This window comes from Protopterus annectens, chromosome 3.part1 (assembly GCF_019279795.1).
Source record: "Protopterus annectens isolate FY-2018-M chromosome 3.part1, PAN1.0, whole genome shotgun sequence".
Classification (NCBI taxonomy): domain Eukaryota; kingdom Metazoa; phylum Chordata; order Ceratodontiformes; family Protopteridae; genus Protopterus; species Protopterus annectens.
This window is the reverse complement of record NC_056732.1, coordinates 1,834,098,722-1,834,126,050: the sequence shown is the minus strand read 5'-3', so window position 1 is coordinate 1,834,126,050 and position 27,329 is coordinate 1,834,098,722. Positions and strand designations below refer to the sequence as shown.

The following is a 27,329-nucleotide window of genomic DNA, read 5'->3' as shown; positions in this document are numbered from 1 at the left end:
CTCTTGTGGCAGGTAAGGATATGTGGGAAGAGACTAAACAGAAGATAATATAAAAATTGAGAAACTGGAAGCTTTGTTATATGGATACTAAGATACAAGTCATTAAAATGTTTTTAGTCCCTTTAGCCTTATACACAGGTCAGGAATATTTTATCAACCAGAGGAGAAACTGTGAATAGCAATTAAAAGGAGTTGAAGGATTTTATCTGGGAAGGGAAGACAGTAAAGATCAATTGGGATACGCTGATTCTTCCAATAGAACAAGGTAGACTAGGATTACCCAATTTGAGAGGGTATTTTAGAGCAACACAGTTAAGGCTCTTATACATAGCACAAGCAGAAAACTATTATTTAAAGTGGAAAGGAATGATGATGATGCAGGGAGGAAACTCAAGAAATAAGGAGAGATTGGGATTTTGGATGCAGACTCTTAAGGAGAACAACAACAATCATACAGAGCATTATATTCATAAAATAGCAGGGAGTATTCTAAGAAGTAAACTAGCACAAGGATGGAGAAAAGAGATTTTGCTGATAGGGATGACTGTGGTTAGGGATACAGATAATAGGCAAGAGGGGCTGGAATTTATTGAAGGAAACTGGCAAAGGACCCAAAGTATTGGGAGCAAATAACTAGAAAGGGAAAGGTAATAGAATGGGGAGAGGCCAAGAATTTATTTGGACTGCAGGTTAGAGATTGCCTATACTGTGATATCAATCCTTGATAGGGAAGGCAAAGAGAAAGAAATAGGGGGCTCCTGAATGAAAGACCAGCACTGGTAGATTTTTACTAGAATCTAAAACATAAGCTGCCATTAAAAAAGGGATAATTAACAAAGAATATAAAATATTGCATGATAACTATAAGAATCAATCAAAGGAGCTTAGAAAGGATTGGGAAGAGAGACTGGATAAGCAATTCACAAACACACAATGGGAGGATATGTGTACATCTCCCAAATACGCAACAAAGTCTAGAAGATTTAGGATCTTTGCCTGGAAGTGTTTACATAGGCATTTTTATACTCCAAGTAGACTCCAAAGGATTTTTCCTCAGGTGGATAGCAAATGTTACAGATGTGACAGGCAAAGAAGCAGTGGCTGGGAGCATGTTTTGTGGGAGTGTAGTGAGCTGGCACACTTTAGGGATTCCCTGTGGACTGCTGTGTCAGAGATGCTGGTTGAGCAGATTGGATTGACTGGGGAGATGATTTTTTTTGAGTTATGAACTGACTAGAAATAGTAAAACCCTGCTGAGTATAATTATGGTGGCTACCAAAAAACGCAATTATCAGAAAATGGGAATCAAAGTCTAGACCAACATTACTAGAAGTAGTGAATATAGTAACAAAGATAAAACAACTGGAAGTGGGATCTTTAGAAAAGGGAAGGAGCAAACTATACAGGAAACAATGGGAATTGTGGGAACAATATATGCAGAGAAGGAATGAGATTTTAGAAGCAGGATTTGAATGAGCTTTATAATGCTTAACTGACAATGACTAGACAAATTATAAGTTATGTATAATGTTTGCAACTACAGTTGTTTCAATGGTGTCTGTGATGTATAATTTTTATTTTTTTTTATTTAACACTTGTTTACCTGGAAAGTCTGACTTAGAACAAAGCCAATTTTCAGCGGAGGCCCAGAGAGAAATGGTCTAGACGCACGTCTTTGTAACATGGGAGGAAATCGGAGTACCCAGAGAGAAAGCCCACATGAATGCAGGGAGGACATGCAGACTCCACACAGAAGGCACTCCAGACGAGAATCGAATTGGGGAACCTCTTGCTATGAGGCAACAATGCTAACGGTGCACCACTGCACCAATGTTTGCAACTAAAGTGGTGGCACTTTGTTTGTTTTTCATGTATACAAATGTAAGATTGCTTATGTCATATGTGAAAATTTAGTAAAGATGTTCGTGAAAAAAAAAGAAAAAAGAAAAAAACCTGGTTAAGTTGAATCAATTTATCTTTTTTGTGTGTGTTGCATTTTTGTTGTGTTAAAGAAATTCTTCACCTGGGTTACATGCAAGAAGGAATACAATGGCATGGCAAACAATGAACTGAAAGTAAATTGGAAGGGTGGGGAAAAGAAAATTACAAGCAATGTACTGGCGGTTTCCTATTAAAAGGCAGTAAGTCTGTCTGGACCCTGCTCCAGAGTATTTCCATTGCCAGACATCGCAGTGTGTAGTAAACAACTCCACTGATGTTAAACTGCTGAATATTGGCAAAGCCTCCTGTTTTATACAGCATGCCAGTAACAGGTAATACAACACTATTGTAATAAAGGCTAATCTTGAAAATGTCACAATTAAATCCCATGTAAAGAGCCTACCTCTCATGTTTTGGTCCTAAATGTACCTTTTCTAAACTATCTGCTTTATTCCTCACTTTCTGTCAATCTTTGCAGAAACATGGTGTCCAGTAATGGTCAAAATGGTGACATTAAAAAAGGTTCAAGAAATGTTGTACATTTTACAATGTTCTTATGCAAAAGGGGAATTTCATTGCTCAGTTCAATGAATCATGTTACTCTGCATTTGTGCAAATGCCTTTGTAGGTAAGTTTGCACTGCTGTGGATAAGCCAAAGAAAGCTCATGTGAGTACATGGGCTATGCAGATGCTTTCTACCCAAGTGTTCTGGTGTGGAGGGGGGTACATGTGAAGCTCTTCTGTGAATGTCCCTGCTTTCCGGTACCCAGTGACTGCCGTTGGACAGTGTTAGCTGGTTGAATGGGTGATGTCACACTTCAATGGGTGTGGCTAAAACTGCGGTAGTCTGAATTTCATATCTACTTCTTCATTCTGACTTGAACCTGGCAGAGATATTGTACTCTGAGAGCTCTGGGTAGGGCCTCAAGCTGGTGTGAAAAAGAAACCAAGATCTTCCTTCACCTCTTACAGTCACCACACAGGAAGACACTGGAGGCCAAAACTGCAAACCCATTTAAAAAATAAGAGGTGTGATCCCAGCTGAGGAATGAACTTTTATCATTCACTGGTACCCCCCCACTGGTAAACAATACAGACATAGGTATGATGACCTGCAGTTGAGGAAAGCCGACCAGCTTGCTTGAGGAGTCACAGAGGTTCTGGAGATGGGGCCACAGTTCTATAGTAAGACATTTAATTTCTACTGCAACATTTAATATGACATATGATCTAGGTTTATTTAAACACTATGGAGCTTGCTAAATATGTTATGGCACTGTAAATTGGTCATATTTGCTATGTTGTTAGCTTGAGTATTGCAGAAGTTACGATGCGTGTCCACATCCTTTGCATAATGTCAAAATGTAGAAAGTACAGTTGTGTACACTTACCATAAATGTAGATGTTCGATTGTATTCACTGTTGCATTCATTACATTTGGGTAATCTGCTGGCAGGTTGCCCTCAGTTGGCCTGAATTCCAAAGTCTTGGGTCCTGCGTCAGTTGCTGTCTTCTCTTCCATGACGTCAGGTCGTCAGGGGTATAAAACATGCAGCAGATGCCATTTTCTTTAGTTTTTCTTGCCCCCAATGTCAGGTGCCCCCAAAAAGGTAGCAAAAAAAAAATATATATGTATATATATATATATATATATATATATATATATGTATATACATGCATCAATATAAACTTTACCTTCATCTACAAGCAAATACACCACATAGGTTGTAGAAGATAGAGAAGGAAAGATAAACTCCAGAATGACAGGGGGATGGCGGGAGGGTAACCTGGACTGCAACAGTGAATACACTTGAACATCTACATTTATGGTAAGTGTACACAACTGTACCATTTCTTCATGTTTCACTGTTGCAGTCATTACATTTGGGTAGAATCCCAAAGCTATGGTTGGGAGGCTGGAGCTAAACAGCATTAGGTGTGGCTATAAGGCCCTGCAGCACTGCAGTGGCAAAGCCTGCCCTGGACTTAGAGTAGAGAGACAAATGATAATGCTTTGTGAAGGTGTGAACAGAACTCCAAGTAGCAGCCTCTAGAATGTCTTTGGTTGGTACTCCTCTGAGAAATGCTGCTGAAGTAGCTGCAGCTCTGGTGGAATGAGACCTAATGCCCTTGGGCACAGGTTTTCCATGGTGTAAGTAGCAGAAACGGATGCAGTGGCTTATCCACTTTGAAATTGTCTGCTTTGAAATAGCCTTTCCTTCTGATCCTGCAGCATATGACACTAGTAAATGCTCAGTTTTTCTTAGAGCTTTAGTCCTGCTCAAGTAGAATCTTAGCTGTCTGTGTACGTCCAAGGAATGCAGAATTCTCTCCCCCTTGTTCTGCAGATTTGGATAAAAAGTTGGCAGATTAATTGTTTGGTTAAGAGCCACACTGGAAACCACCTTAGGCATAAAAGCAGGATTTGTCCTCAGAGGCACCCTGTCTGGGTAAAATAAGATAAAAGGCTCTACAGCCATGAGGGCCTGTAGCTCTGAAACTCTTCTTGCTGAAATAATTGCTAGTAGCAGAGCTGTTTTCCATGATAAGAACTTTATATCAGCAGTAGCAGCTGGGTCAAATGGAGGCAGGTTGAGCTTTTCCAACACATAATTGAGGTCCCATGCAGGTAATGGTGATCTTCTAGGAGGCCTTAAATTTTTGGCTCCTCTGAGATACTGCTTTAGTAAAGGATGAGAAAAGATTGGTGGCTCTGTAGTGTAATGAGCCGAAATGGCAGAGGCATGGATTTTGATTGATGAGAATGATAGGCCTTTGTCAAGCATCTTAGTTAAGTATTGTAATATCTGAGGAATATTTGGTTCTGCGGAATCCGTTCCTTGTGCTTGATTCCAAGCACAGAATTTCTTCCATTTGTCAGCATGAGATTTTCTAGTACTAGGCCTTCTGGCTTCCAAAATGACATCCATCACAGCTTTACTGAGAGGTGTTGTTTGTATAGCTACATGATCAGCCATGCTGCCAGGTTCAATGTATGTAGTTGATTGTGCATGATCTGATTCTTTTACTGGGACAGTAGTTGAGGTCTTTGAGGTAAGGTCCAAGCTGGGTATTGAGACAAGTTCCTTAGGATTGGGTACCAGTACTGGCGGGGCCAGTCCGGGGCAATTAGTATTATCTTTGGTTTCTATTGTCTGACTTTTAGGAGGACCTTGGGGGAGAAGAGGCAGAGGAGGAAAGGCGTAAACTGATAGGTTTTTCCAGCTGAAGGATAGGGCGTCCACTTTCCATGTTTGCGTGTGATAAGTCCTTGTGCAGAATCTTTTCAATTGATAATTTTGAGGAGAGGCAAATAGATGTATGTCTGGGCTCCCCCATTTCTCTGTTATCATGTTGAAGACTTGTGGATTTAGTTTCCACTCGTGAGGATCCATAAGGTTTCTGCTTAAATCGTATGCCAGTGTATTTTGTTTTCCGGGCAGGAATTGAGCTTGAATATGTATTTGGTAGGTCACAGCTGTCCCACAGTGCCATGGCTAATCTGCAAAGGGGGTATGAGTGTGTGCCCCCTTGCTTGTTTATATACCACATGACTGTGATGTTGTCCGTCTTTATCAGTAGTTGGCCTGGATGAAGTAAGTCCTTGAAGCTGTTAGGTCATTTTGAACTGCTCTTTCTGGTTGATATGCAGATGCATTTGTTTTGGGGTCCATATGCTCTGAATGCATCTTCCTGCCATGTCAGCCCCCAGGCATAATCCAATGTGTCTGCTGTTAAGGTTTGGCTGGCAGGGTGGAGAGTGAAGGTCCGTCCCATGTTTTGGTGACATGCCTTTGCCCACCATAGAAACTCCTGTTGTAGGCAGAGAATGAGAGGAATCATTGCTTCCAGACTGTGAGAATGTTGACTCCATAAACCTTTCAGGCACCATTAAAGTTTCCTCATATGCAGTCTTGCATATGGAATCAGTATGATGCAGGATGCCATGAAGCCCAAGCCTGCAGAATTTGTCTTGCAGATAACTGGGTCTTTGTTGCCATTAGTTTGAATTAAGTAGTCAATTGCTTTTGCTTGTCTGGCGTGAGGTAAGCCATCTGGGCAGTTGTATTCAAGCTTGCACCCAGGAATGTTATCTTTTGAGCAGGTACCAGTTGTGATTTCTTTTCATTTATTGTGTACCCAAGGCATGTTAGAAGCCTTTTGCCAAATGCCAGGTGTCGAAGAATGTCCTTGTTCTCTGACTGAATGAGACAGTCGTCTAAGTAAGGATATATTTTATACTTCTTTGTCTGCAAACTGCCATTACTGGTGTCAGGCACTTTGAAAAGGCCCTGGGCGCAGTAGATAAGCCAAAGGGTAGTGCAGAAAATTGGTAATGCATTAAGCCAGCCTTGACTCTGAGGTATCTTCTGCACGATTGTCTTATTGGGACATGCAGGTATGCCTCCTTTAGGTCTAATGTCACCAGCCAAACATTCTTGTCCAGCATGGGCAGAAGCTGCTGCAAAGTCAGCATCTTGAATTTTGGAATGACCAGGTATGTGTTCAAAATTGATAAATGCAGTATTGGCCGCCAGGCTTTGTCCTTTCTGGGTACCAAGAACAGTCTTGAGTAAAAACCTTGTCCTTTTTCCTGTTCTGATATTGGCTGAATGGCCCCCATATCCATGAGGGACGTAAACTGTTTCTGTGCCTCTGCCCATTGATTTTGTGGTAGATCTGGCCAACCATTTGCCATTGGCAGAGTGTGGAAATGGAATCTGTATCCCTGTGATACTATGTTTAGTACCCACTTGTCCTAGGTTATTAACTGCCAATTTTGAGCAAAAAGTGCTAACTTTCCCCCTATGGGTGCTGCCAAAAGATAAGTGCTTGGAGTAGGCAGTGGGAAGTCATTGGGATTGTTTTCTGTAGGTTTGCGCTTTATCTCCTCCAGATTTGGAGGTAGAAGTGCTCCATTACTTTGACCTGTATGAAGCTTGCGCCTGGTATCTGGAACCCTTAGGGCATCTGGATTTGCCCCTTTGAGCTCTGTCTGACACAGGAAAGGACCAATTTTTTGTAGGCCAGTGTCTACTGAATCTAGGTGGCTGCACTTGTAAGAAGTCTTTAACAGTTTGCATAGACTTAGCTTTGTCTTCCATTTTCTTTAAAACCTCTTCTGCCTTAATACCAAACAGAGAATCATGCTTTAAAGCAGCATCTAGCAATTTAGCTTTAACATGATCAGGCAAATTCTGTTCCTTTAACCAGGCATGCCTCCTAACCACAGATCCAGTAACTGTGGCCCTGCAGGAGGCCTCTAAGGAATCAAAACCACATTGCAAAGTACGCTTTCCAACCTGTTCAGCTGCATGCAATAATTCCTGCAATTCTTTATTTTCTGCACATTCTGAAATCAACATCATTTTTTGTTTCAGCAATCCCATAACATGTTGTTGGTACTTAAGCATATGAAATTGACAGTTTAAGTCACTGATTGCCAAGGTTGCAGATGTGCAAACCTTTTTCCCCATCTGTCCAGTGCCCTTGAATCTCTGTCAGAGGAGGTAGGATTTTTTGCTGTTGAGGCCTTAACTCCCTTTGGACCCTGTGAAATAGTTTCAGGATCAGCAGCAGGGTTTCTAAATAAAAATGTATGTGAGTCAGGGACCCTGTAATATCTGTCATGCTTACTGGGAGCCAGAGGTAAGGAGTCAGAGGTCAAGCTTGACTCTGAAAACACATCATCCACAATGTCTAAAACAGGGGGAATGGCTAAAGGTCTGTGCTGAGGGAGAAGAAGGAAATCCCTGAGCCTCTTTTTTTGATTCTGAGAAGTCTTGACTCTCCCAGTGAAAATGCTCCCTCAAAGTATGCAAGGTTTCTCCAAATGAATAATCCTCAGGAGGAGATGCAGATGGTATAGACTCCTCTGCATCAGAATCCTCATAGGGAGGAAGAGATAATTCCTGATCAGAAGAAGAATCAGAAGAAATAGAAACCTGATCTGAAGATTCATAATCAGTGTCTTGCCTAGGCCTCTTATCTGGAGGGGGACGGGTACCCCTGATCAAGGTAATGAGGTCTTCAGCCATTTTGATCATCTGTTTTTTAGGCATAGAGGCCTGTGCACGTGGCTCATGCGTCATTTTTTTAGTTTTAGAAGTTGCTTTTATCTTTGGTTTTGCAGCTGTCGACGGTTTGATATACAAATGTTGAGGTCTGAATACACCCTCAGAAACCGGTGCCTGCTCAGTGGCTCCGGACCCATCCGAGGGAGACACATCCGTCGGTCCATTAACTTGAGTATCTTGCGGCATACTGGACTCCACATGGGTTTCGGTAGAGGCCTGCGACTCGAAGGTAGCAGGTATCAGAGGCTGCGAAAGCGCCTCACTGAGTACCGGCGAACCAGCGACTGGCTTAGGAGAAGCTTCGTCGTCGGTTTTGGATCTCAACTGCCTTTCTCTGTCCTTTTCTTTGCATTTTTTATGTACTCTGGTAGTCGGATTGCTATCTGACGATATTTCTGGGTAGTTAAATCTGTTGCCAAAATACTTTGATGCAAAAATATACCAACGCTTAATAGTGCGTTGGTTAAATCTAGCACAAAACCGACAGCCAGGCACGTTGTGATCAGGGCCTAGGCAAGGAATACAGTGAAAATGGAAATCCTTATGAGGTATTTGCTTCCCACAAGTAATACAAATTATTAACTTTTTCTGACATCGGTAAGGAGCAAGAAAAAAGTTTCCCCAATGGGGTTCTTAGCTTTAGTGAAGACTTCGGTTCTGAAACTTAAACTCGAGTATTTCAGTAGTTGGCCGACCAGCAGTTGCAAAATGCTTCTGCTTCGGGCACCGCGCGGCAAGAAAGACTGGGGAAAATGGCGTTGGCTGCATGTTTTATACCCCTGACAACCTGACGTCATGGAAGAGAAGACAGCAACTGATGCAGGACCCAAGACTTTGGAATTCAGGCCGACTGAGGGTAACCTGCCAGCAAATTACCCAAATATAATGACTGCAAGAGTGAAACACGAAGAACATCTTACAGCTAACTTGTATTGCATATGCACATACCAGTAATTGCACTTTGATTTGAAGTATTACCACTGATGTTGTCTGCTGCTACATTACCATCTTGACAATTCAGATCATTTGATGACATTTTCAGTCAGAAATGTGTTTACTTGTCTCATAAGTTATTTGGAGCACTAGTAACTGTTACCGCAGCAGCTTTGTGTAAGGTAGTTAGCACGGTATTGATAATGTGTTGGAAATTTCCAGAAGTCTTCTCAACTTCTGCAAATCATACCTTTAGGAGCGACACACACACACACACACATACACACACACACCTCAGTGGCAGGGGGCTGAGGGATTCATTCAGTTACCTGCTGGTCATGACTTTTGCTGCTATGCCAGCCTTGATGTTAATGCCTTTGAGTAATACATTTTTAGAGGCGTGCCTACTGTTGTAATAATACAACACCATGTAAATATTAACAATATTAAATGAAGAAATTACCAACAGAATGCGCAGTTACTAAAAATATGTGTTCTGATTTATGATAAGACTACAAACTTCTTTTCAGCCACAGCAACATCTCAAAATTGTGGCCTTCCTGACAGGCTGCAAAACTGCAAAAGCAGCAAAGTTTTCCAACAAATAAGTGGATTAACACTTCAGTCCCCCCGACCACCAAAGGTATACACTGCTTCTGAATATATCTGTTGCAGAAGTTGAAAACTGGCTGTAATAATTTAATTTCATATGTAATGCGTTCTTTTCTTTGTGGAAATGTATACATAGCATTTGGTATTGCAGGATGCAACCCTTGGCTACTTACTTTGAAGACAATAATTATAAATGATTTTAATTTTCCTGCTTCCTATGTTATGTCAATTTACTTATAGTTACAGGGTTACATGTTTGACATGCTAACACAGGAATAAGCAGGGATTAGGGGGTGGGGGAGGGGGTTGACAACATCAACATTTCTAGCTCTGTACTGAGTCCAGTAACACATATGTGGGGAAAAGACTGTACATATTAGGCCACACAGTAACAGCTGCACTTAGCAACATTATGTACACTGTACAGATAAATTATTTGAAATCATTCTCATTGTACGTATTAGGCCACACTATAACAGCTGCACTTAGCAATGTTACGTACACTGCACAGATAAATGATGTGAAATCATTCTCACTAATCCCCTCCATTTTCTCTTACTTCCACAGCCTCTGATGAGATCAGATGACCAAGGCCTTTTCCTGAGGAAGCTATGTACACTGTACAGAGAAATGATTTGAAATCGTTCTCACTTCCTCTTACCTTCTTCCTGTCTGTCCCAAATCTTCTCACCAGATTGTCTTCTGCTTTTCTACACATGCCCAAACCACCATAATCTGTTCTCTTTGATCTTTTCTGCAATTGGAGCTACTTTGGTTTCTGCTCTTACGTCCTCATTTCTTTGCCTGTCCCGCAGTGTGCATCCTACCACCTTTCTCAGGCACTTCATTTCCATCACCTCTAGCTTCTTCAACTGTTCTGCCTTTACTGCCCATGTTTCAGTACCATTCAGTAGTACTGGTTGCACCACTGTCTTGTACACCTTACTTTTCATCATCTTTGACATTCTTCTGTCATAGACTACACCTGATACTCTATGCCAGTTGGCTGCAGCCCCTCTGATTCTAGCTTTGACCTCTTCATTCAGACTACCCTTCTTCTCAACTACTCCTCCCAGATACTTGAAGCTGTTTACCTGTTCCATTATCTTTCTTTCTATCTCTATTCTCAGCTTCTTCTGATTTCCCCAATTTGCTGCCATTACCACCGGCTTATCTGTGCTTAGTTTCATCCCATGTGCCTTCAGATTTCAATTCCATTCCCCTATCCTTTGCTGAAGTTGTAGCTCAGAGTCTGCCTGCACTGCCACATCATCTGCATACAGCAGCTTTGTTGATCCCTCCCCTCCAACCTGTTTGCTAATGTACTCCATCACCAGTATGAATAGCATTGGGCTCAGAGCTGAACCCTGATGTACATAAACTCCCACTGAGAACTCCTGTGTTAGGCCAAACACTGTTCATACTGGAGTCACTGGGTCCTTGTACCTAGCCTGCACTAATTCTACCAATGTTTCTGGGACTACAAACCACTGCAGTACTGCCCAGATCAGCTTTCTTGGGACCTTGTCATATGATTTCTCTAAGTCTAGGAATGCCCAGTTGGACTCTCTCCTCATCTCTAGCTTCTTCTCAAGTATCTGTCTTAATGCAAACACCGGGTCAATTGTGCTGCATCCTGATCTGAATCCAAACTTCTCATCTCCCATCTATATCAATCACCCTCTCCAGAACTTTCATGCAATGTGATAGGAGTTTGATACCTCTGTACTGATGTCCCCTTTGTTCTTGTACACTGGCATGAGTATGTTTATTCTCCAGTCATCTGGGATACACCTCTCCACACTGCTATTAGTACCCTCAGGAGCCATTTCTCCCCTATCTCACCCAGCATCTGTATCATATCTGCTGTGACCTCATCTGAGCCTGCTGCTTTCTCTGACTTCATCTTCCTTAGTGGTGTTCTTAATTCTTCTACGGTGGGCTCCTCTTCTCTCATCATAGGCCGTTTCTGGGGCAGTACAGCTTCTGTGGGGTTTTCTTCATTCAGAAGCTGCTGGACCTGTCACCCCTGGGATTCTGGATATTGGCAAAGGCTCTTGCCACCCCCATAGTGCCTTTTTTAGGCAAGGCTCAAATTCTAAACCTACCACCCTAGAACACAAAAAAGGAAAAAAACTAAGTGTAATGCTGCTCAATGCCAGAAGTCTAAATCTCAAAATGCACTTTTCGAGGCCCTTCTCAGTATGGAGAAGATGGATGTCTGTGCTGTGACAGAAACCTGGTTCAAGGCGCCTGAGAGCACCCCAAGCGCTATCAGGTTTTACCTCATACTGCGCTAAAAACCAAAACTGGGCAATACTCATAATGGACAAGGTATCCAACACGGACACACTCACAGCAGGCTCAAGACACCCATACCTCATAGAGGTGCATCCAACCATCCACAAGCAAGCTCCCATAGGCAAGCCAGCAGTCAGGTTCCCCCAATGCACCCTTTTACCCTCACAAACCTCATGACCAACACCAGCCAACCTCACAACACTACCAGGACTCACCAACACCAAACACCATCATCACCTTACACTTGGTATCACCCAACCAGTGACAATACCACAGCCCAAGGGATCCATATTAGCCCAAAACACACTCATAGACATAAACTCAAATGCCATAAGACAAGATGTCATGGAACAACCAAGAGGAGGACTTACACTCATCATCAACAACACGAAGCCACTCACACAATAATCTCACACGGAGGTGTTCCAAACACTAGAGGATCCCACCAAAGATCCCACGCTCATCCTCCTCATCCCACCCCTACAAAGAATAAAAACCTGAACACTACCAACCACAAAAAACAGACCAAAACTTCCTGAATTCATAGTGTAAATGCCTTTAAGGCCCTACAGCGGCGGAAACCGGTACTCACCCGAGCGAATCAAAAAACTATGGGAGCTACCAGCTCCAATCACCCTGCCTGGCAGAAGCAAAACAAAGAGCTGAAAAGACTACCAATACCAAGCAATAGCAACCACAGTGGTGAATGGAAAACAAGCCAAAACACAAAAAACAAAACTCAAAACAACTACAAGCAAGATAAAAAAAAACTAAGACACCTACAAAACTGATCAAAAAAGGTAAAAGCTATCAAAATCAATAAATAAATCCAACTCAGATAAAGAGAAAAAAAGCGCTAAGTCAAAAATAAATCATTCATCTCACTTTATAGAGCTAAACTAGAAAAAAATGTCCCAAATCTCAGGAGACCTTCATCAAAATGAAAAGAACTGGCTCTCTCCTACAGACCAAACCAACATACTTGCCAAAAGGTTCAATACACTAACCTCCTCCATAAGGCCTTCTTTATACTCCAGCCAAACGAGAAAGGAAAAATCTCCAAAGCAAAGCTCCCAACTGCTCCAAAGCACCAAACAGCATCCACAGGCATGGATGGTGAACCTGGGTGTGTGCTAAACTCACATCCCCAGGAAAAGGACCCATACCAAGGACATGAACAGCTGACAAGTCAGCTGTCTCTGCCTGCACACACAGCATCCACCTGTGGATGGGTCCACTTACCCTGCACGGTGCTCCCGCCGATCAATTAAATTAGCCCCCACCGACAAGCAAAGCCTTAGCTCATTAGCCTGGGAAGCCAGGATACCCTGCAAATGGACTCATACATAAGGAATTTGCAGTTTTTAGATCCCACCCCATTGCAATTTGTGCCTTATCAATTGCAGATTTTAAATTTGAATGACTTTTTCTTTTTGAAAAGACAGCCATTTTGAAGGGAAAGGATTGCACAGTTTGGCTTTTCGGCAGCAGATCTGACTAACCTAGAATACCCCACTTTATTGGTGTCATCAAACTCATCACAGTCAAAAATGCCATCATCACAACAAGAGCAGATGCAGCTAAAATGTCAGACAGAACAGGGTAAGTCGGGACAGAACATCAGCAAATGTCAGTGTCAACGCCTCATCAGTCCTGGGCTCAACAGTCAGTGGAATCCCACTGGGTGGAGTCTCTGGCGCCACTCCACAAGCAAACACAGAAGGTTATGGCTGACAAAGTTTGCAGATGACTGCAAACTGGCATCCATCACAGCAAGACCTGATAACCACAGTTTCAGATCTACTTATCAGAAACAGATAACTGGCAGAAGGTTATAATAATAAAGTTAAAAAAAATGCTAAAATAGAAATACCATAAAAAAACAAGGTAGAAATACAAAGTTGTAGCAAAAGCAATAAACTGAGCACACAAGAAGTTATCAGGGAACTGGGGACAGCCAAAGTGATAGTAGTGATTCAAAACAACCAGTAGTAAAAAACCTATAGGAAAACCTTCTTTATCCCCCACCTTCAATCATCCATTCTAGACCTTCTCAATTTCTCATCTTCATCAAGGGTCACTCATCACTAGACTGAGGGATGACATAGTCAATGCCCCCATGATCAATGACGACCAATGCAGCTCTGCAGCACACCAGCAGGCCACAAAACCAGGAGAAAAAAAGGGAAAAGGAAAAATAAAATGCTCCTCTGCTGAAAGACTGAAAAAGAACTGAAAGAATTCCAGCTTCACAGTCGCCTTTCTTATTCAGTACTGGCCTTCCACAAGGCCATGTGCCTAACATATTTGAGATTTGAAAAATCTAGATCCATCAGGAGCCACAAAGTGGAGACTTAAACCTTGACACGGCTATTAATGGGACGTGCTGGAGGATAGATTCATCACCCAAAGACTCCCTATGCTGTGGAACAAAATCCCGGTACATGTGAGGCAGAGCACTGGCCTGGCCTTGTTCAAGAGAAATCTTGACCAATGGATGGGAGATCGCAGATATACCCCAGGGATTACCTCAGTGTCACTGCTCGACAGAGGCACAGCAAAATAATGGGTATAGTTCCCCATACTAAAGGGGTGGCGTAAGCCACAAAACGATGGGCTAGGCTTGTAAATGCCCTCGGGCAGATAGCCTAGTATGAACCTATGAACCTATGAACCTATGGAAATACTCCTTCCATCTGCCTTTGATGTCCTCTGAGCTGGTGAGCAAGTTGTTGCTGGCATCCCTTATGAATGTATCTGACTATCTTCTTTATATTTCTGTCTTAGCCTTGCAACCTGATATAGTTTCTTTGTGCCCCTTATGGAGTCACTTTCCAGGAGCTGATACAGTGCCTCAGATGCCCTATTCTTTGTTACTGGAACTTCTTTCTTAGCTTCTTTGTTAGCCAACCAGTAGTCCTTCCTAGCCTGGTCAGTCTTTTCTGTCTCCCACTTTTTCCTGCACTCCTTTTTTCTTTTGATCACTTCCTGGACTTCTGCATTCCATCACCAGCTTTCCTTATGTACCTTATTTCCATACCGGGCTCGGCCACATATATTTTCTGTAGTCCTAACACATGCTGTTTTTAGGCGCTGCCATTCTTCTTCAACTCCACTTATTTCCTCCTCTTCTTGGGCTGCTAGAGTCCAGAGTAATTCCTTGAACTGTTGTACTTTCTCTCCAGTCAACTTCCAGGTCTTCATAGGTTGGTTTTAGGCTATCAGACCTAGGGCCTATACAAGCCTAGCCATAACAATTCCCTGGCTATTTCTTCCCAGAATATTTCATTCCCTGGTCCCCTGTCTAGCAGGGCAAGTGACGTGATCCCCGGGGTGAATTTCCTATCTCCCATCCAATCATCAAGGTTCCTTTTGAAGAGGGGCAAAGAGGTGCTCAGCTTGACATGTATGGGCACTCTATTCCAGAGTATGGGGAGTTTCTGGGTCAGGAACCTATCCCTCCAGTGCGTTTTGTTCATTGTAATGACTAGATTTAGATCCCTGGAGCATGTGGCTTGGAGGGATTGGGATTTCTTTAAGTATAGCATGTCCAACAGCACTGGGTTTGACATGGCCTTGTATGTTAAGCAGAGATCGCCTCTGTATAGGTGATATGCAACAGAGTATAGCTGGAGTTTGTTTTAGACAGTCAGCATAGGGCATCTGCTTTAGGCCTGTGATTCTTTTAGTGAGGTATTTCTGTGGCCTTTCCAGTTGTCGCAGATGTCTTGTGAGGTATATACTAAACGGGGAGTTGTACTCAATAATGGGTCTAATGAGGGATGAGTAAAGTGGGACAATGACCTCCTTTTTTCTGGATAAAAAGCCCTTAGTGATGAGGTGTGCCACATAGGATTTCCTGACTGTTGTGGCTATGTGGTTATCGAAAGTGAGACCACTGTCCACCTGTGTCCCCAAGTCCCTTATCACACTTCCGGTGTTTAGTGTACTGCCACTTATGTGGTAATTCATGGGTACATGTTTTTTCCCAATGGGGATAACTATACATTTCTTGGCATTGAGCTTGAGCCCATGGCTCTGGCACCAAGCATCTGTTTCTGTAAGGCCCTTTTGTAGAATATCCACATCATTTGGGGATTCAATAATGGCTCCCAGTTTGCAGTCATCTGCAAACTTTGTTAGCCAGAGTCCCTTAGTGCTGGCCTGCACTTCAGAGAAGTAGATGCCAAACAAGAGCGGTCCCAGGACTGAACCCTGAGGTACTTCGCTTGTCAATTGTCTGGAGCTGGATTTTGAGTCAGCTACTTTTACAGTGTGGCTTCTGTCAGTAAGCCAGTTGGCAACCCATCGAGTGACATAGGGATTAATGCCCAGCTTAGTAAGTTTATCTATGACTCCAGAGTGGGGGATGGCGTCGAAGGCCTTGGTGAAGTCCAGATAGGCTTGTCAAAGGCCTTTGCAAAGTCCAGATAGGCTCCTGGTCTCTGTTGACCTTAGAGACTTCTCTGACCACTGCTTGAAGCTGATTGTGGCAACTAGTGGTTTATGCTGTGGGCCGACTGTTTCACTTGGGGATGGCTTTGTAATCATGGATTCTACCCCAGTGCCTTTTCTTACTAGGAGGAAGTCTACCTGAGTTGCATGTTAGCTACTCTTGTATGTGATCTTGTGACACTCTCTCTTTTTGAACCATGTGTTGGCTACTATTAAGCCATTTGTCAGACAGAAGTCTAGAATGGCTTCTCGTTCTTTATTCCTGTTGCCCCATGCATGTGGACCCAGGCAGTCCTCATATCCTATTCTGTCTGTCCCGATATGTGCATTCAAGTCACCTATTATCAACACCATTTCATGTTGTCCTGCTTTATCTAGTAGGTCTTGCAACTGCTGTCTGAATGCACTCTTTTCCTCACTATCACAACCCTGTTGTATGGCATAGGTTGAGATTATGAATACTGCCCTATCATTACACTGGAATCTGACTGCCATGAGTCTGTCATTAATTCTGATGATATCCCTTACTGCCTTCTGAAGCCTCTCTCATGTCATCCACTTACAAGCTGCATCCTGTAAGTGAACCTACATTAAGCGTAGCAATTCTCAGTTCATGTTTGGCAGGTTGGTTGGTTTTACGTCCAGCTTTTGCTGCACAAAAATAATTAATGACACCAATTAAGTATTCCAGAAATTAATTTAATTCTTCAGTCAGTAACACAAATATATCAAATGCTGCAGTGTAAACATTCCAGTAAATGCACCTGTATATATCAGTTAATATTGTTATGATAATTATTTATCATATATTTTACTACTGTTGGTTTAAAAGTACTGAATAAAAATATTACTGCTGCATTTTTTCTGTGTGAAATAAAAGCATTTGCAAATAAATAATTCTGAGTCCTTTTCTTGTCTCCTTCTGCAGGTCCAGCAGAGCCTGTGGCTCCTTGACCGCAGTCGAGTCAGGTGAAAGAGAGGTCACCATCACCCCACCTGTCCTGGAACTGTTCTACAGGGTGGGAGTGGTGGCTCCACCCCTGTGGACATCCCACAGCAGGGCAGCCTGGAAAGCCACCATCCTGAGCTTCAGGACACTAAATTACTGCACTCACTACCTTTTTGTTTTTTTTTTTCAGTATTTTTTTTTTTTTTGCTTATTTAATTGAATTTAATAACTTTTTTTGCAGTTTGCACAGTTAACCTTCCTGGCTTTATGTCTGATTAGTCACTTGACTGTTTAAAGTACCTGAAGGCACTCTATTCTAGTTAATCTAAATTGATGTATTCATAAAATTTACCATGATGTGTACACTGCTGTGTACACATGGTGGTACTTTTCTGCTATTCAGCAAACACCCTTACATGGTGCTGCTCAGTCCTCCAACATGAAGACATGCAGCACTGTGAAGGGTTAGTCCCATGGCCATGCTGAGTGCTAATCAGGCATTCAAGAGGAGAAGAGTATGCTGCTAAGATATGTGCTCTCTCCCAGGAACCACCCCCAAGAATGCAACTACATGGCAGAGTGATTCAGGAAAAAACTTGGGCTTGTAGATCAACACGGTCATCCCCACCATGCTGCAGTAGTGAGCATGGTCAAAAGGCTGTGTTCAACCTCAAACATGAATGTGGTGGGTGAAACCACTAGACACCAGGGTAGACTTAAAAGTGCCATAACAGCACGAACATCAAAATGGGGCTCTGGGGTTGGGGGGAATCACTAAACAACAGAGATTAATGTCTAAATTGCTGAACTGGCAACCATGTTATTATGGGGATCAGGCTCTGGGGTTGGGGGAATCACTAAACACCAGGGATTAATGTCTAAATTGCTGAACTGGCAACCATGTTATTATGGGGATCAGGGGTGGGAGAACCACTAGACCACTGGGAATACTTTAAGTGCTGTGATGGCACAAATGTAAATATGGGGATTGGGGAGTGGGGGAATCATGCTCTTCATAAACTATGTGTTATGTGTATATTAAACTACTGGTGCAGAAGTGTGTGTGACCTAACCACTGTGAAGCCTGCAATGGCTACAGAGGAACACTACTTGCTTGTGCAGTCTACTCCAGTCAGAGCTTTAGGAAGGACCCCATTCCAAATACTTTTGGCTAGGGTTCACTTTGACTGGGAGGGAGGAAAAGGAAGCCAGCAAGTAGGTGTATTTGACGATATCCCTGCAGATGTCCTGATGGGAATGATTTTGACAATGCAGTACCGTGTGTGCATGCAGTTACATGCAGTCAGGCTTGGAGACAGGTGGGTCTGGTAGCCTGGAGGAGACCCAGACAGACCACACATTTGCAGCCAGGACTTGTGAGGTGATTACTTCAGGGGGGGAGTAGTGAGACCAAAGGTGAGTCACAGCTGCTTGTGGGTACTGATGTTCCCTTGGACAGAGTGACTGCAAGGGCAGAGGTGAGTAGTAGTACCCAGGCTGACAGTGAGGCACCGCTGTCAGAGGATACCAGACTTCCTGCGGAAGGGGAGCTGGGAAGGTTTACAAAGAAAGAGTTGAGACAGGTTCAGCAGTCAGACCCTACACTACAAGACCTGAGGGAGGTAGCTTGTGAGGTACCTGATTCTCAAGGGAAGGGGAAATATGTATACTGGAACAGAGGGTTACTGTTCAGAGAGTGGACCTCTGAGGGAAGGCTAGAGGGTGAGAGAATACAGTAGTTAGTAGTGCCCCAAGCCTAAAGTCTGGCACTTCTAGCCATAGCCTATGATATTTCCTTTGCAGGTCATATGGCCGTAAAATGTACAAAGAGACGTATTATGCAGAACTTCTATTGGCCTGGGATTTCCAGAGATGTAACAGGGTACTGCAGGACCTGTGAGCAGTGCCAAAAGGTAGGCAAGGCAGGAGACAAGAAAGCCCCTTTGATGCCTTTGCCTGTGACTGAGGAGCCATTTCAGAGGGTAGCTATGGATATTTTGGGGCCTCCGAGTACCCCAGGTTCCACAGAAAAAATGTATATCCTAGTGGTAGTAGATTATGCTACCAGATATCCTGAGGCAGTGGCTCTGTCCTCCTTTGAGGCAGAAAAGGTGACAAATGCTTTGTTAGAGATTTTCAGCAGGTTAGGTTTCCCAAAAGAAATTCTGACTGGCAGAGTTGCCAAATTCATGTCAGACCTGCTGATTTGTCTGTAGAAGTACTATGGGTTGAAGCACCTCAAGACCACCCCCTACCATCCCCAGACTAATGGTCTTGTTGAGAGGTTAAACTCTACACGCAAGATGATGCTATGGGCATTTGCAGACCAGTTTAAGAGGGACTGGGACAAATATTTGCCCCATCTGTTGTTTTCTTACAGAGAGGTACCCCAGAAATCCACAGGTTTTTCACCCTTTGAGTTGCTGTGTGGGCATAGGGTGAGGGGACCTCTAGATTTAATTTGAGATGAGTGGGAGGGTGAGTGTGAATCACACAAGGGGTCTGTAGGGCATATGTCCTAAACCTCAGGACAAGGCTCAGGGAACTCATAGGCTTGGCCCAGGAGAACCAGGCAGAAGCTCAACAGCAGAAAAAGGTCTGGTATGACAGGAATGCTAGAGCTAGAGAGCATACTGTAGCGCAGCAGGTAATGGTTCTCATTCCTGTCAGATACAACAAGCTGCAGGCAGCCTATGAGGGACCCTACAAGGTGGTAAGGAAGGTCAGTGATGTTAACTACATGGTACAACTGCTAGGCAGAAGGTAGGGGTACAAATTGTACCAGTGAACATGATGAAACCTTACCATGATACCACGGGAGGCCGTTGTGTTGAGTATTTGCAGTGAATGGCACGAAGAGTCTGAGGGGGAACTGGTGACTGATCTCCTCAGTGAGGCTTGGACTGACACCTCAGTGAAAGGGGTAGAAATGTTCCAGCAGCTATCCCCTACCCAGGTTCGAGAAATCTGAGCAATGTTACAGGAGTTTGGGGACATGTTCACTGGGAAATCAGGGTGCGCCCACCTGGTGCAGCACCATGAGGATACAGGACCCCAAATGCCTATTAAGCAGGCCCCTTATAGGGTGCCTGAGTGAGTCAAACAGATTCTGAGGGAGGGGATACAGGAAATGTTGGAACTAGGGGTAATTCAGGATCCCAGCAGTCCCTGGGCCTCCTCAGTGGTGCTGGTACCAAAGAAGGATGGCAAGCACCAGGTTCTGTGTGGACTACAGGAAATTAAAGAGTCACACAGAGTCAGATGCTTACCCCATGCCTAGGACAGATGAAGCCCTAGAGCAGGTAGGTGGGGCTAAGTATCTTACCAAGGGTTACTGGAAGGTGCCCTTGACTCTCAGTGCTAGAGAGAGGTCAGCCTTTGTGAATCCTTTTGGCTTGTATGAGTTCACAAAGATGCCCTTTGGGATGAAAAATGCCCCAATGACTTTCCAGAGGCTGGTAGATCATATCCTAGCAGGAGCAGGATATTGTGCCCTTGCTTATCTAGATGATATTGCCATCAACAGCCATTCCTGGCAAGAGCACCTTCAGCATGTCAGGGAGGTGCTAGGCAGACTACAGAGGGCAGAGTTGACCACTAAACCCAGCAAATGTCAGGTGGGCATGGCTGAGGTCTCCTACTTGGGACACAGAGTGGGGAATGCTAAAATCAGGCCAGAACCTGTCAAAGTTGAAGCCATTCTGTCATGGTCTGCACCTGTTACCAAAATGCAGGTGAGGGCATTCTTAGGGACAGCAGGGTACTACAGAAAGTTTGTCCCCAATTATAGTACCATATCTGCTCCCTCTCACAGACCTGACAAGAAAAAACAAGCCAGATAAGGTAGTGTGGACCCCAGCATGTGAGCAGGCATTCCAGAAGCTTAAAGGAGCTTTGGGAAGACCTCCTGTGTTAGCCAGTCCACATTACAGCAAATAATTTGTTGTGCAGGTGGATGCTTCAAACCATGGGGTGGGTGCTGTACTTATCCTGATTTCGTCAGAGGGAGAAGAGCACCCAGTGGTTTATCTCAGTCATAGGTTCTAACCCAGGGAAGACTGCTATGCAGCTGTAGAAAAGGAATGTCTAGCCACAGTGTAGGCACTGCAGAAACTTCAGCCTTATTTGTATGGAAGAAAATTCACTGTAGTTACAGACCACTATCCCTTAACATGGCTACATCAAGCCAGCCAGCAAAATGCCAAGTTACTAAGGTGGAGCCTAGGGTTGCAAGCATATGATATGACAGTGCAGCACTGTAGTGCAGTTAGCAATGCCAATGCAGATGGGCTCTGAAGAGAGGGAATGGGGTAAGGTATTTCCAGATAGGCCCAAACCTCTCAAGCAACGTTTCTCAAGGGTCACTTGAAAAACTAGTCTGAGTTTTTTTTTTTTGCGGGGGTATTGTGAGGCTGCCAGCTCAGCTAGCTGAAATTTTGTACATAATTCTATGTCCTTTGTGAATAGTAATATGATTTGTATGCTTGTCTTACAAATGTAAGAAAACTATATGCTATTTGTATATTAAACCACTGGTGCAGAAGTGTGTGTTGAACTGTATGTTACGTACTGAGCTTCAAGAATGTAACCACAGTGTATCCTACTGGAAAGGAACAGAAGTGTATATAAACTATATTAATAGTAGAAATTGGAACATACAGAGTTAACTTGCAAAACTCTAAGAAGCTCACCCGAGATGCCACATCCAATTTGTAGGGAAATGAAGTGTGCGAGGGGCATTACCACGTGAGCACAATGTCACCTAATGGCAAACTTAGAATGGAATGCTTTATTGGAAGTAGCCATAGCTCTTGTAGAATGCTTTGATGATTGGTTGTATAGCTCTTTTAGAAGAGGAATAAGCCTGTGTAATACATCCATTTTGTTTCTGTATTTGTTAATCCTGCCTAAATAAAAAATGCCCACAAATAAAAATGCAATTGCCTAAGATGTATTCGGTATGGTTTTGAGTACTTTTTGTTTGAAAACTGGAAAACTGCAGGATTTTGCAGGCAAAAAAAACTGAAACTAACTTTAGGGACAAAATGGAAAGATGGCCTGAGGGATACTTATCTACTCTAAAAACCAGATACGTGGTTTTTACGGTGAGAGCCTGAAGTTCTTGAAACCTTTCCGGCAGAAGTGGCAGAAGTGATAGCGAAAGTTTTCGGTTTTCAAGAAATTTCAAATCGAAGATATTTGCTGCGGCAGGTGCAAGGGCGCGATAATACCAAGGAACCTGACAAATAGGAAAGGAAACTTCAGATACCGGAATTTGATGATGGGATCCAGACCCCGGAGTTGGTGAAATAGCAAAAAAATCTCTTCCATTTGGGTAGTATATTTCTTAATAGTGGCAGACTTGTGGGCGAGGATAAGATATGAATGACTAGGAACCATGGAACGCCCAGTGCATATTCCTCCCAAGATAGGGGAACCATACCTGACGAGGCCAGTGTAAGGGCTTTAAGAATCATTTTGCTCCCAAGTGAGACGCCTGACTACTCTGGGAAGGGGGGAATTGGGGCGATAGTGTCGCTGGGCCAAGGATGTAATAATGTATCCATAGGACTTCTCGAGAGAGAGAAGAAGAGAAGAAGTTCTGGCACTCAGAGCTCAGCCGGGCTGGCGAAGAGGTCGCAACAAGGAGTCTCCCCACTGCCAAGATCTGGGTTGTCACTACATCATTCAGAGACCAGAGTGAGGAGAGAGAATTAATTTGCTTAGCCTGTTGGCTATCACGTTGGAGATGCCAGAGACATGAGTCGCCACTAGAAAAACGCTTGTTCCCCATCACCATTCCCAAACTCCTTGGCCTTCCTCTGCAAAGGGGTAGGATCTGGTCCCTCCAGAGTACTGACAGATACCAGACTACTGACATGTTGTCGGAGTGGGAGGCACACGCCTCTGAGGAGGCAACTTGTAGAAACACCTACTCTCATTTCTAAAATTTCTAAATGTTGATGGAGAAGGAGGCTCTTCAATTCCATTTGCGGACTTGAGCCTGTATAGAGCCTGTATAGTTTGTATCCTTTCTGTAGGAAGAGGTTATAGTCTGTCTCTACTCCAATGAAATGAACCTTATCGAGATAGCATGTACAGACTTTAGCCAGTGAAGGTGATTCAAGGAAGTGCCTAGTGATATTGTGGCTTATGGTTTTGTAACAGTAGTAGCCTGGAGGTGGTGGTTAGGAGCCAATCGTCCAGGTGGATCACGGAAACATCTGGAATCCTAGACTCCTCAGGTGAGCAGTCCGTGCGCCAAACATTTGGTGAACACCCTGGGGCTGTGGTGGGGCAGCTTATGATGAGAACTGAAAATGACTGTCTCCCAGGAAGCACAAAATGTCTCCTGGGCGCCTCTCTACCAGGTATGTGGTAATGAAGCATCGAGATCTATGGAGCACATCCAAACACCTTTCTCCAGCAGTGGAGAATGGATTGTAAGGTGAATCATCTGAACTTGGACTTTGACTGATTGATTTAGGATGCTGAGATCCAAAATGGGCCTCAAGTCCGGTCTTTTTGGCACCAAAAAGAATCTTGAGTAAGTCCCTAACCCGACTGGTCTGCGGGGACGGTTGGATGACTCCTTTTGAAGCAGGGCAATCCTTCAGGATTGGAAAAGGCTGAAGCCACCAAAGGAATCGGGTCTCCAGGCTAAGGGGGCTCCTGCCGCTCTGGGACCTGCCTAGAAAAATTTCCTCCTGCCCCCAGAAGGGGGATCGTCCTGCTGCGAGGGATAAGACTCTGGGACTTATGAACCACATTTTCCTCCGAAAATCGTGCTCCCTCGCGATGGAGAGTCTTTACCTTCTTGCTCTTGGCAGATGGCATCTGCAGCAGGTCCAAGCGAGAGGACCCATCAAATCGCGAGGAAAGCAAGGAGAACAGGCTTTAAAAATGACTGGTAGACCAGGCTTGCCTCATGAGCCGCTTACCCGTACCCGCGCTCTGCTACCGCCCTTCCCTTCGCCGGGGCGGAAGCCTCATGGACGGGGTTTGATATGGATGACAGTGTAGCCAGCGAGAGCCAGCAGTCTGGGTCGGCTCATCATCTGAGGACGACTCTTAGGGGACCCTCCGCATCATCATGATTGTGTCTGACGAGAGACTCATCAGCGTGTCGGCGTGCTTCCCTCAGTCTTTTTCTTGGGGGTTCCTCACAGGGGACAACAAAGACCCAGTCTAGCCGACCTGAAAACCTCCATCGGCTCCACCAGCACCGGCCCAACGTGCCGAGGCTGTGGAGGAGGAACCAGAACTACAGGGTGGACCATAATACAGGAGACTGAAACTTCTCCATTGGCTCTGAAAGACTGGGGGACGGCGCTTACTCATTTTCGACCAGTAGCCAGCGCGAGGGTTCAAAACAATCGGGTGTGGGAGGTGCTGATAGCGGAGGGGAAGTGTCTGAGCCGACAGCCCTCATCGGCTCCAAAATCGCTGGAGATGAAGAGGAAGATAAGGCCTCCTCAAAGGAGGGTTTGATAAGCCCTTTCAAAATTAATTTATTCTTCCTCTCTTGGAGGACCCTGGAGGAAAAAGAGCGGCACACAAGACAGACTCCCCTGCAGGGCGCTTAAACAGTACACTACTGCAGGAGTGATCATCAGTTATGGACATTTTATACACTCGTGCACTTCTTGAATCCTGAGGGTCTATGTTCTTTGGACATAATGCCTGTAAACCACTCACTAAAACAGTATATCAGAAAGCAAGATTTTAATAACAATAAACCCTCTTGTTTTTTTTTTTTTTTTTTGACCAAAATTAACAAGCACAATAACAGTACAATACAAGTACCACAAACAGCAAAAAGAAGGGCCAAGAACCCGGAAAACCTTTCCCTAATCAATCACACAAATTTACCACAAAAAGTATCAAAAACACACTATACACAACGATAGCTGTTAAAACAGCTTTTGGGTAAAGAATAGAGAATTTCCTGACAGGAAAACTTTAAGAAAAAACAGCACTTAGCTCAAAGTTTGAGACCCGCCCTCCTTTGTAAGCTGCAAACGAGATCTGGGGGATTAGCGGTGGTACATCCTGGGATAGAGAATAGCTCAGCCAATAAGAGGCTTCACTCTATAGCATAGCGTGCCCATCAGTACAGAATGTAGGCGAGATAGGATCACATAACATCATACGTTTTAAAGTAGAGAGTTTTATGATGTGCTATAAAGTTAGTTAATAAGCAAAAAAGACAGGCTGTCTACAGCTCGAAGTTCTTTCTATTGTCTGGAAACTAGGTTTCGAATATAAAAGTGTTTAACTGTTTTACAACTTCCAGTTCTAGGCAAACTTCTGAAAGATAAGCATTTTTGACACAGAGGTGCTAAATTTTAAGTTTCTGTTAGCCTGGGAACTGAAGGGAGGTGGCAAAGACTGATGTCATCCAGCTGATCCAGCAGTAATGTTTTGATATTAATTTGGAAACTCTCTCAGAGACTTTGCGTTTTGTATCTTGTTGTTGATGAATGAAGAGAATGAGAGGGAGAGAAGGTTGGATGATGTGGGGATAGTGAATCATGAAGTACAATGGATTAGCAAGGAGGAATTAAGGATAGCTATGAAGAGGATGAAGAATGGAAAGGCTGTTGGCCCAGATGACATACCTATGGAAACATGGAGGTGTTTAGATGAAATGGCAGTGGAGTTTTTAACCAGATTATTTAATTAAATCTTGGAAAGTGAGAGGATGCCTGAGGAATGGAGAAAAAGTGTTTTGGTACCGATTTTTAAGAATAAGGGTGATGTGCAGAGCTGTAGTAACTACAGATGGATTAAATTGATCAGTCACAGCATGAAGTTATGGGAAAGAGTAGTGGAAGATAGGTTAAGAAGGGGTGTGATGATTATTGATCAGCAATATGGTTTCATGCCAGAAACAGCATTACAGATATGATGTTTACTCTGAGAGTGTTGATGGAGAAGTACAGAGAAGGTCAGAAGGAGTTGCATTGTGTTTTTGTAGACTTAGAGAAAGCATATGACAGGGTGCCTAGAGAGGAGTCGTGGTATTGTATGAGGAAGTCAGGAGTGTCAGAGAAGTATGTAAGAGTGGTACAGGATATGTACGAGGGTAGTGTAAAAGCGGTGAGGTCGGCGGTGGGAGTGGTGGATGTGTTTAAGGTGGAGGTGGGGTTACATCAAGGATCAGCTCTGAGCCCTTTCTTATTTGCAATGGTGATGGACAGGTTGTCAGACGAGAGCAGACAGGAGTCCCCGTGGACTACGATGTTTGCAGATGACATTGTGATCAGTAGTGAGAGTAGGGAACAGGTGGAGGAGACCCTGGAGAGATGGAGATATGCTCTAGAGAGAAGAGGAATGAAGGTCAGCAGGACTAAGACAGAATATATGTGTGTGTGAATGAGAGGGAGGATAGAGGAATGTGAGGATGCAAGGAGTAGAGGTGGCGAAGGGGGATGAGTTTAAATACTTGGGATCAATAGTTCAGAGTAACGGTGAGTGTGGAAGAGAGGTGAAGAAGAGAGTACAGGCAGGATGGGGTGGGTGGAGAAGAGTGTCAGGAGTGATTTGTGACAGACGAGTACCAGTAAGAGTAAAAGGGAGAGTCTACAAGAGGGTAGTGAGACCAGCTATGTTATATGGGTTGTAGACAGTGGCATTGACAAAAAGGCAGGAGTTTGAGCTGGATGTGGCAGAGTTAAAGATGTTAAGATTTGCACTGGGTGCAACGAGGGTGGACAGGATTAGGAATAAGTATAGTAAAGGGTCAGCCCAGGTTGGAAGGTTTGGAGACAAAGCCAGAGCGACAAGATTACATTGGTTTGGACATGTGCTGAGGAGGGATGCTGAGTATATTGGGAAAAAGATGGTAAGGATGAAGCCACCAGGTAACAGGAAAAGAGGAAGGCCTAAGATAAGGTTTATGGATGTGTTGAGAGAGGACATGCAGGTGGTTGGTGTGACAGAGCAAGATGCAGAGGACGGGAAGAAATGGAAACAGATGATCTGCTGTGGCGACCCCTAACGGGAACAGCTGAAAGATGATGATCTTGTCTTGGATCTAGAAAAACATCCACTCATC

At 43.9% G+C, this 27,329-nt stretch overlaps 1 protein-coding gene across 1 annotated transcript in view; it reads right to left on the bottom strand.

Annotated features, from left to right (window-relative positions):
• Positions 1-27,329, bottom strand: part of LOC122798725 (zinc finger protein 260-like) — a 104,207-nt gene that overhangs the window by 5,980 nt on the left and 70,898 nt on the right. The window lies entirely within an intron of this gene.